General features: G+C 50.0%; 3 non-coding genes across 3 annotated transcripts; 2 read left to right on the forward strand and 1 right to left on the reverse strand.

The window, feature by feature from the left end:
• Nucleotides 1–3039: 3039 nt before the first annotated feature.
• Nucleotides 3040–3111, forward strand: TRNAD-GUC (transfer RNA aspartic acid (anticodon GUC)). The gene has a single exon. It is a non-coding gene; the product is annotated as a tRNA-Asp (tRNA).
• A 177-nt stretch (nucleotides 3112–3288) lies between these two features.
• On the reverse strand, nucleotides 3289–3360 carry TRNAD-GUC (transfer RNA aspartic acid (anticodon GUC)). The gene has a single exon. It is a non-coding gene; the product is annotated as a tRNA-Asp (tRNA).
• Nucleotides 3361–4133: 773 nt separating this feature from the next.
• TRNAW-CCA (transfer RNA tryptophan (anticodon CCA)) lies at nucleotides 4134–4205 on the forward strand. Its single transcript has one exon. It is a non-coding gene; the product is annotated as a tRNA-Trp (tRNA).
• Nucleotides 4206–10784: the final 6579 nt, after the last annotated feature.

Raw genomic sequence — 10784 nt, forward strand, 5'->3', positions numbered from 1 at the left:
TTCTTTCGCCTCACTGGCTGCTGACTCAAGTTGCTTCTCAAATTCTCATTACAAAATCCTCTTCCACCCTTGCCAGAGCACATCCCAAGTTTCAAACGCACGTGAACTGCTTCTTTTCTCTTTATTAAGTTGGTTCCAATCATCCCCTCCCACAGCAATGCCTGCATGAGGAAATCTCCGTGGATACCCTCAAGAGACCCCCCCCCCCAAACGATTCCATTAGGGAATGGGAGGAAGATAAATTAACCAGATATGCCAAACCTGCAAAAAAAAAATCAGAAATTGGGCTTGTTTTTGGCTTAATTGGCTTGTGAGTTGCTTGTTGGCTAGTTTTTGGCTTGTGGCTTGTTTCTTCTTGTTTTTTTATCGGCTCCTGGCAAGCAGGAACAAGGGGGGGGCAAGCAGGGGCAAGGGGAGAAGAGAGTCAGGGGTGCAAAGTGGGCCCACCACAGTCCCAGACTGCACGCCAGGGGGATCTAGTCACATAGAGTGTTGGGGTTCTTAGGGATTAGCTTGTTTTGGCCTTCTTTTGAAATGGGATTAGCTTGATTTTTGCCTTATTGTGAAAGTCGGGGTGCTTATATACCGCATGAAAGTTGGCAACTGTGAAATTAACCCCTGGATAAGACCATGAAACAACCCCACCCCAACCCAAACAGAATGATTCCAGAGAAGCCATCAATGAGCATAGGTGCTGGAACAAGGGGTGGGGGAGGATACTGCAGCACCCTGTCCATGAGAGGTCCTTAGCCTTCACACCAGCTATGGCCCACTGGGGTTCCCCTCTTTCCACCCATGGCAACAGGCTCCATACATACAGCCACATATTCAAGCTGGCCATGGCTGCCTGAACCCATCCCATTAGGGGCCTCAGCTGAAAATAAAACCTAGCTTAATGCTGAGCCTTGCAAAAACATGCTCACATTCTGGTGCGTGACAAGAGATGTAGAGGAGATTGTGCTTTCTGGTAGCAGCAGCTGCAGTTTCCTTCTAACACAACCCAAGTGTGAGCCCTCTGTGCCCCACCTCGTGCAGTGCTAAGGGGGCAAAAGTGAATCACTTACCCAAACTCGGGGCTGGAGGAGAGCTGCTTGGTGCATAGTGTGCTCCCCATCCTGAGTCAGCCTCTATCGGGAGCAGCTACTGGTTCAGGTGTTACGGGAATTCAGGGTGTAGGGGTGCCCTCCCTGCCCTAGGAAAGTGGCGCCATTGTCAGTATATTTCCCTGCAGAAGTTAGTGCTCTTGCCCGCGGCATCAATTGCTAATCGGCTGCAGAGCCGTAACTAGCTATTTTTGCGCCCGAGGCAAGAATATAAAGTTGCGCCCTCCCCCTTCCCATATAATTTCATAGGGTCTTGTTCAATAGACTGGAATAAAAATTAAAAATACATAAATAAATGTATTAAATTCGTCTAAACATTAAACAAAATTAATATATTATAGAGATCGCTGATTCCCAATCTGTGATCTCCATAAGAAATAAGGAATGATAAACAAAGGCACTCTGTCTCTCTTGCCCCATCCCCTGCTGCACCCCCATCCCATCCTGCTCCTCTGTCTCTATTGCCCCATGCCATCCTGCCCCATGACCTGCTACACCCCGGCCCCTGCTGAACCCCGTAACATCCTGCCATTCTGTCTCTATTGCCCCATGCCCTGCTGCACCCCCATCCCATCCTACCCCTGTCTCTATTGCCCCATGCCCTGCTGCACCCCCATCCCATCCTGCCCCTCTCCCTATTGCCCCACACCCTGCTGCACCCCCCCTCCCGAGCGGCGCCTCTCTCCCCGCCCTAGCCCACAGGGGTTAACCCCCAGGCCTGCCCCGTGTCTGACGCCGCTTCTGGCGGGGCGGGGGACCCAGGACTGGCACCGCGGCCCCTTTATCCGGAGCGGAGCCGCCCGGCCGCCTTCCTCGGCCGGCCCCACCATGGTGTGCTGACGGGCCAGGAGGCCAGAGGCGGGCAGGCCCCGGAGGAACCCTACCTGTGAGTGGTGCGGGGATCCCTGTCTGCAGACAAACGCACTGACATCATCTTTTTCTGCACCCCTCAGCTTTGCGTGCCCAAGGCAAGTGCCTCACTCGCTTTGCCCTTGTTACAGCACTGATCTGCTGGTTCGAGTGCTCCTGGGTGCAGGACCAGCGTGGCCACAAAACCAAGCAGGCTGCGGGGGCTGGAGGCAACGCACAGGACAGTGTGGAGAGGGACAGATGCAATGTGCAGAAGCCCTTGGTATTGACACCTCCTCATCAGTTATTGGGAGTGGACCACATCCACCCTGACTGAATTGGTCTTGTCAACACTGGTTCTCCACTTGTAAGGTAACTCCCTTCTCTTCATGTGCCAGTATATTTATGCCTGTATCTATAATTTTCACTCCATGCAGCTGAAGAAGTGGGCTTTTTTTACCCACGAAAGCTTATGCCCAAATAAATCTGTTAGTCTTTAAGGTGCCACCGGACTCCTCATTGTTTTAGTGTTAGGTTGGGGCAAGACGAGATGCCCTAAAAATCCTTGTTGGATTTTACGTGGTTTGCCGGCCACACGCCTTGCCCTCTCTGCGATCAGGGCCGGCGCAACCCATTAGGCGACCTAGGCGGTCGACTAGGGCGCTACAATTTGGGGGGCGGTGACCGCGGCGGTATTTCGGCAGCGGGACATTCTGCCACCTCTGTGGGGGGCGGCATTATGGGGCGGGACCTTCCGTCGCCTAGGGTGTCAGAAAAGCTGGCGGCACTCCTGTCTGCGATTAACCTCACTGTTCCCCCTGCGCGTGGAACAGCCATTTTTTCCTTGTGGTTTTCCTAGTTAGGCAGCTGGCTGGGAAGGGATAATAAAGTCTGATGGAGAAAAGGCTGCACCGTCTTCTGCAAATTCTTTCACTCAGAGGGATCAGAAAGGACACTGTGCATTAAAGATCTGATCCAAATTCTAGTGGAGCCACTAGGAGTCTCACCATTCACTTTAACAGGCCTTACAACAATCTCACTAAGTGATTGTGAAATACCCTTCTTGCTGGATTCGCTACCAGCCAATTCCTCGTTAGTATAGTGGTTAGTATCCCCGCCTGTCACGCGGGAGACCGGGGTTCAATTCCCCGACGGGGAGGCGGATATCTTTTATTCCTGTACTATTTTATTTATTTAAGGTAACAAAATCCAAAATGTCGTTGCTAACTAGAAACGTTAATTTCTTTAACATTTTAAACATGCTTTAATTCTTTTATGTTTTGGTTTATTTAAAAAAAAAAAATGCTAAACGGAGAACGTTTGAAAAACACAATGCCTCCCCGTCGGGGAATCGAACCCCGGTCTCCCGCGTGACAGGCGGGGATACTTACCACTATACTAACGAGGAGCTGCGTGACAACAGCTCGAAGATCCCTTCACTTGTAGCTGAAAGAACAGAACCCGCCATCGTTTGTAAACCCGCGCGGGTTGGCAGGGCGGTGCTGAGCGCAAGAGCGGGAGCCTTCTGGGTGCCGCTACAGACGGATCGGGTGACGGCGCTGGGCTTAGAGAGGCACGAGATTAACCCGGCGAGGTACTGGGGGCCTTCGTGGGAGTCCAGAGGGTGCGGGGAGCGAGCGGAAGTGGAGCCGTGGGGGGCACGGGGTGGTGAGTGAGTTGCGGTTGCTGCCAGGGATAGGTGGGGGGCTGGGACTGTGGGGTGTTGTTCTCTGGGGGCGGGGGCAGCCGCGCAGTGGGGGCTGGGCGGGCTGCTCGGGGAGGCTGCCGGGCTCTTCCCGCTCGCTCTGAGGCCAGTGGTGGCTGCCCCGCCACGTGGGGGGGAGGGGGGTGTCTACTGGGGGGCCGAGATTCCTTGCGCGGGGGAGGTGCCTGTCCGGGCCAGGCTGGGGGTAAGGGGCCGTTAGGCGCCCTGGCCGCGAGGCTCCCGCGGGTCAGAGCCGGGAGCGGGACGCGCGAGCGCAGCCGGGCAAGCGTGAGGCAATTGGACCGTTCCCACGCCGGGGCGAGGAGTTCCCTGCCACGGTCAGGGCGCGCAGGACAGAGCCCGTCACTGTCGGGCCGTGTCCTCAGCCCTCTTCGCCTCCGCGAAGTTGCAAGGGAGCAGCCGTTAGGTTGTGGCGGTTGGTGATTTCTAACGCTGGGCGCCGCACTGCCCAGCAGGACCTCGTGGCGCAACGGTAGCGCGTCTGACTCCAGATCAGAAGGCTGCGTGTTCGAATCACGTCGGGGTCAATTGAAGTTTTTTTTGGTTCTTTAACCACCTGCCCTGCATAACGCCCGCTGCCTCCCAGTCCTTCGCCCTGATCTGCTCACTGCCATTAGCGGTGCTATGGGCGGGGACACAGCTACAAAACGGGGAGCGTCCCAGAGCAGGAGACCCGGCTTTCAGCATTTCTGTGACAAGAAACTGGGGAGAAGGATTTTTTGTTTTTCAATAAAACGAAACCTCAAAACCCCCATTTCCTTTCCCCCGTCTCACATCAATCACAGTTCGCAGCCTGTCTCGCATTCACGCACCTCCCTGCTGGGGGACCCAAGGGCGCGTTAGTGAGGAGTGAACAGTTCAAAGATTTGAGTGTGAGAAAGAGGTTATTCACCTTGTTCAGTAGAAGTGTCTCCCTATGGGTGCTGGGTGCTCCACTCTAGGTGTCTGTGACTGCGTGCACCAATCTGAGGTGCATGGATACACCTACAGTGGAGCACCCATAGAGACACAACTCAAAGAAGAAGGGGGTTGGACTAAATGACCTCCTGAGGTCCCTTCCAACCCTGATATTCTGTATTCTATGAAAAGGTTACTCACCTGGCACAGTAACAATGGTTTTTCGAGGTGTGTCCCCCTATGAGTGCTCCACTGTAGGTGTAGCCACATCCCGGGCCCTCAGATTGGGGATGCAAAGACACCTAGAGTGCAGCAGCCATAGGGACACTAGCTGAGGAAGAATCACTATTTCCTGGTAAAACTACATTTTCCGAAGAAGGGCTGTTTTGGCAGGCCACGTCTCAGCCACCACTTAAGCATGGTTTGGTTTGGTTTGGTTAGCTGGCTTTGTCCATTAAAATTATGAATGGTACCTGAATACTGTGAACAGCAAAAATAATAACTTTGAGGCACTGACCTTGTAAACGTATGGAGCAAAGACATACTCCTTGGGAGTCCAAGCCTGGAGATGTATCCAGCCTTTCCGGTATCTTAAAGGTTTTGCCTGGCAATAAATAAAAATTGTCCTGACCAAATCGTGATGCCGTGCAGTTATTATACTGCAGAATATACTCATCCATGAGTAAGGCTATGATTTAGTCCTGGGTATTTTTAGTAAAAGTCATGGACAGGTCATGGGCAATAAACAAAAATTCACAGCCCGTGACCTATCCATGACTTATACCCCTGATTAAATCTTGGGGGAGGGGACCACTACTGGGAGGAGGTGGGGCAGGTCTGGGGAGGCTGCTGCTGCGGGGAGCTGCTGGGGACCTCTGAGCAGTGGCTGCTCCAGCCACCCAGGGACCAATGCTGGGGGCCACCAACAGCGGCTGCTGCCGAGTGTCGTCAACAGCGGCTTCTCCAGCCACCCTGGGACTGCTGCTGGGGACCACTGACAGCGGCTGCTGACCCCCCCCAGGACCGCTACCCAGGGAGTCCCTGGAGCCAGCCTCACTGGTCGCTGCTCGGGCAGTCCCCGGGGCCACCCGAGCAGTGGCTGGTGTGTCTGGCCCTGGGGCCACTCCACAGCGGCTGGTGCGGCTGGCTGCAGGGATGCCCGAGTGGCTGGCTGTGGAGCTGCTTCAGCAGCGGCCGGTGTGGCTGACCCCAGGGCAACCTGAACAGCTGGCCCTGTAGCCAGTTGCTTGGGCAGCCCTGGGGTCAGCCACACTGGCCGCCACAGAAGTCACAGAGGTTGCAGAAAGTCACGGAATCCGTGACCTCCGTGACAAACACGGAGCCCTATCCTTGAGCCCCAAAATAAATTGTCTTGGGTGTAGAGTATCTATGAGTCAACATTCTGATTTTACATTATTTCTACAGTTTTTACTTTTTATCCAGAAGGAAGAAAACATTCCTGGGACTGATTATTATGTGAAAAGAAAACGAAATGTACATACATGATTGAGTCATTTAAATTCCTGGATTTAAAAGTGTCTCTTTATATGTTTAGTATGAAAATAGAATCCTACAGCGAAACACTGCAAGTTGACTGACCACTTTTCACTTATCAATACTTTAAAACATATCTGACAGTCTGATACTAGTTAATTGTATAGTCTTTCAGGTTTTATGCATCAGATTGGCCAAATCATAGAGTTAATTTGTTTTCTAAATCAATTAGAATGGAAGAGCATAGTTATTTAAGTGGCAATTCTTCAACAACAAAAACTTCAAAAACAGACTCCAACGTGAAGCTGCAGAACTGGAATTAATTTGCAAACTGGATACCATCAGATTAGGTCTGAATAAAGACTGGGAGTGGTTGGGTCATTACAAAACCTAAACTTAATTTCCCCAATACTCATTTCTCCCTACTGTTACTCACACCTTCTTGTCAACTGTCTGTAATGGGCCACTCTCTTACCACTTCAAAAGTTCTTTTTCCTCCCTTGGTATCCTGCTGTTAATTGATTTATCTTGTTAGACTGACCTCACACTTGGTAAAGCAACCCCCATCCTTTCATGTATTTATACCTGCTCCTGTGTTTTTCACTTCATGCATCCGATGAAGTGGGTTCTAGCCCACGAAAGCTTATTTCCAAATAAATTTGTTAGTCTCTAAGGTGTCACAAGGACTCCTCGTTGTTTATGCTTAACCAAGCACATGAGTTCATCACTGTTTAGCTTCAATGAAACTACTTGTGCTTAAGAAAAAGTGCAGAGGCGGTCAAAAAAGCAAACAGGATGTTAGGAATCATTAAAAAGGGGATAGAGAATAAGACTGAGAATATATTATTGCCCTTATATAAATCCATGGTACGCCCACATCTCGAATACTGTGTACAGATGTGGTCTCCTCACCTCAAAAAAGATATTCTAGCACTAGAAAAGGTTCAGAAAAGAGCAACTAAAATGATTAAGGGTTTAGAGAGGGTCCCATATGAGGAAAGATTAAAGAGGCTAGGACTCTTCAGTTTGGAAAAGAGAAGACTAAGGGGGGACATGATAGAGGTATATAAAATCATGAGTGATGTTGAGAAAGTGGATAAGGAAAAGTTATTTACTTATTCCCATAATACAAGAACTAGGGGTCACCAAATGAAATTAATGGGCAGCAGGTTTAAAACAAATAAAAGGAAGTTCTTCTTCACGCAGCGCACAGTCAACTTGTGGAACTCCTTACCTGAGGAGGTTGTGAAGGCTAGGACTATAACAATGTTTAAAAGGGGACTGGATAAATTCATGGTGGCTAAGTCCATAAATGGCTATTAGCCAGGATGGGTAAGAATGGTGTCCCTAGCCTCTGTTCGTCAGAGGATGGAGATGGATGGCAGGAGAGAGATCACTTGATCATTGCCTGTTAGGTTCACTCCCTCTGGGGCACCTGGCATTGGCCACTGTCGGTAGACAGATACTGGGCTAGATGGACCTTTGGTCTGACCCAGTACGGCCTTTCTTATGTTCTTATGTTCTTATGCTTAGCTGACTCAGGGCCATAGTGAATGATTATTGCTGCACTAACATAATAGTAAAGATCCCATCAGATAAAATTGTTATTATTTCTTTATTTATAGAGTGTATGAGAGTGGTTTTTTACTTACTCCTTGTGCCAAAGATTTTACCATTTAAATTAGATAAATATTATATAAAGACACCAGTATGCACAAATGAAAGTGAGGAGATATTCTCAAGAAAGAGTTAGCAGGGTAGGTAAAAAGAGTGATTTTTGTTTTCAATTTGTAAAGGGATTTGTTTGTAAGAAGAGAGGAAGGGAGCTTCGCACACAGGAAGCAGGAGGCTGTTTCAACTTCAGAAAGTGGCATAAAAGAAGAAGGGAAGCAAAGACAAAGGGAGTTTTAAGGGCTGGGCGTGGGGGGGAGGCGTAAATGAGAGCAAATATGTAGGAAGGGAACTGTGTTGTAAAGAGTCTTGAAGATGAACAAAAGAAGATTGAATTTGGAGTGAAAGGAGAAAGTCAACAAAGGCATTTCAGGCATTGATAACATTAGAGGGGTGTGACAGGCAGATGATTTCAAAGCAGCCTTTGGACAGATTGGAGTGGGAGATGCCAAAGGCAAGAAGTCCATGGAGGAGAAAGTTACAGTAGCCAAGACATGAGACGATCAAGACAAGAACTAAGATTTTAGCAACTGGGATAGAAAGGATAGCATTTAATGAAGTTATAAAGGAGGAAATTACAAGATTTGGTGACAGCCTGGATGTTGAGGAAGGAGAAAGAGGTGTCAAAAATAAGAATAAGGTTTCAGGCTTAGGGCATGGCTACACTGGAAACTTCAAAGCGCTGTCGCGGGAGTGCGAATGTGGTCGGAGAGAGCTCTCCCAGTGCTCCTGGTAATCCACCTCCACAAGCCTCCCAGCGCTCAGAGCCTGTCTACACTAGCGCTTTAAAGCGCTCAGACTTGCTGTGCTCAGGGGGGGTGATTTTTCACCCCCCTGAACCAGCAAGTTAGAGCGCTATAAAATGTAAGTGTAGACAAGCCCTTAGGTACAGAGAAAATTGTCTGGTACCATTTAAACAATGACAGAAAAGAATGAGATAAGAGGTTTGGGTGAGTTTTAGATCTACATCAGTCAGGTGGTATCATAGAAATTAAGTTACTGAAATTAGCAATGTTCTATGTGTCTTGCTTTGAAAATAATTCTCTTTTCTTCTCCTAAACATTAAAGACCTGGGAATCTACTCCAGAAACATAAAGAGGAAAATCAAATTAGGTGCATATTCTGCTAGAAGCTTCCCATCAACATCAGTCCTGAGAAAGTCCTTCTGTTTCATCTTCCAAGCATGTTGTCTCTGTCAGTGAAAAGGAGATGGATATAGGGAACAGCCAAATCGGCATGTATCCCTCTAACACCCTCCTGATAGCTTAGGGCTTGTGTACACTGGCAATTAACAGCGCTGCAACTTTCTCACTCAGGGGTGTGAAAAAAGACCCTCCTGAGCACAGCAAGTTGCAGCGCTGTAAAGCGCCAGTATAAACAGTGCCCCTCATTGAGGTGGTTTTTTTAGAGCGCTAGGAGGGCTCTCTCTCAGCACTGCACCGCGATCACACAAGGCACATTAAAGTGCTGCTGCTGCAAGCATTATTATCTTCTGCTAGGTGCCCTCCATTACATGTACTGGAGAGTCATTCACTGGCTATTACAGGGGTTACATTTTCAGGGGGTTGCAAGTTTTTCAAAGAGATTGACGTTTTAACAACACAGCATAATATTATGTCATTGGCTTGGGTTGTTCCATATGAGTTTATACGTCTCATTGCGGTACAAGAAAATTTGGGGAGCGGCCTTTTTACAGTTGATTGTTGGCAAAGGAAGTATAATTTTAAAAATGTGATTGTAAGTGCATCTGCCCGGAGGCAGAGACAACTGGCATGCTTCTTAAATCTAAAAAAAAAAAAAAAAAAAAGATTAAATCTATCTAAATCTGTCAACCAAATTGTCTGCCTTCTTCATGCCAGTGAGACCCTTCTTTACAAATTCAGACTTTTGACTTTCCCTAGGCTTCTAAGCTTTTATCTGGATTAGACTAATAGTCATGGAAAGTCTATCCAGCTTTGTGTTCCCTTTAACAATACAATAGATTCTCTCTCCAAAAGAACCATGTCTAAAAAGCTATCTGTCTATATCTCTCACTGCTGTTCCTAGGGTTGCCAGGTGTCCGGTTTTCGACCAGAACACCCGGTCGAAAAGGGACCTGGTGGCTCCGGTCAGCATTGCTGACCAGGCTGTTAGAAGTACCCCAAGCGCCAGCTCTGCAGCTCCCATTCGCCGGGAACTGTGGCCAATGGGAGCTGCCGGGGTGGCGCATGCAGATGGGGCAGCGCGCAGAGCTGCCTGGCTGTGCTTCTGTGTACGAGCCGGAGGGGGGACATGCTGCTGCTTCCGGGAGCTGCCTGAGGTAAGAACCACCCAGAGCCTGCACCCCTGCCCCCTTCCACACTCCAAACCCCTGCCCCACCCTGGACCCCAAATCCCTCGTTCCTGGCCCCACGCCAGAGCCCTCACCCCCCCTGCACCTAACCCCCTGCTCCAGCCCAGAGCCCCCTCCTGCACCCTGAATCCCTCATTTCTCGCCCTACCCTGGAAACCGCACCCCCAGCCCAGAGCCATACCCCCTCCCACACTCCAACCACGTGCCTCAGCCCATAGTCCCCTCCCATACTCCAAACCCCTCAGCTCCACCCCCCCCAGCCTGAACCCCCTCCTGCACCCCAAACCTCTCATTCCTGGCCCCACCCCAGAGCCTGCATCCTCAGCCGGAGCCCTCACCCTCTCCCAACCCACTGCCTCAGCCTAGAGCTCCCTCCTGTACCCTGAACTCATTTCTGGCCCCACCCTGAAGCCCTCACCCCCAGCCGGAGCCATCACCCCCTCCTGCACCCTAACCCCCTGCCCCAGTCCAGTGAAAATGAGCTAGTGAGGATGTGGAGAGTGAGCGACAGAGGGAAGGGGGATGGAGTGAGAGGGGGCGGGGCCTTGAAGAATGGTTGGGGTGGGGCTTTGGAAATGAGCAGGGCAGGGCAAGGGTGTTCAGTTTTGTGCGAGTAGAAAGTTGGCAACCCTAGCTGTACCTTGCCAGGCCTGCAACTTCATGGCCATGTAAAGGTACATTCAGTCCAAGGGATACATACTTCTGTAGCTAA

The sequence above is a fragment of the Emys orbicularis genome, chromosome 1 (assembly GCF_028017835.1).
Source record: "Emys orbicularis isolate rEmyOrb1 chromosome 1, rEmyOrb1.hap1, whole genome shotgun sequence".
Classification (NCBI taxonomy): Eukaryota; Metazoa; Chordata; order Testudines; family Emydidae; genus Emys; species Emys orbicularis.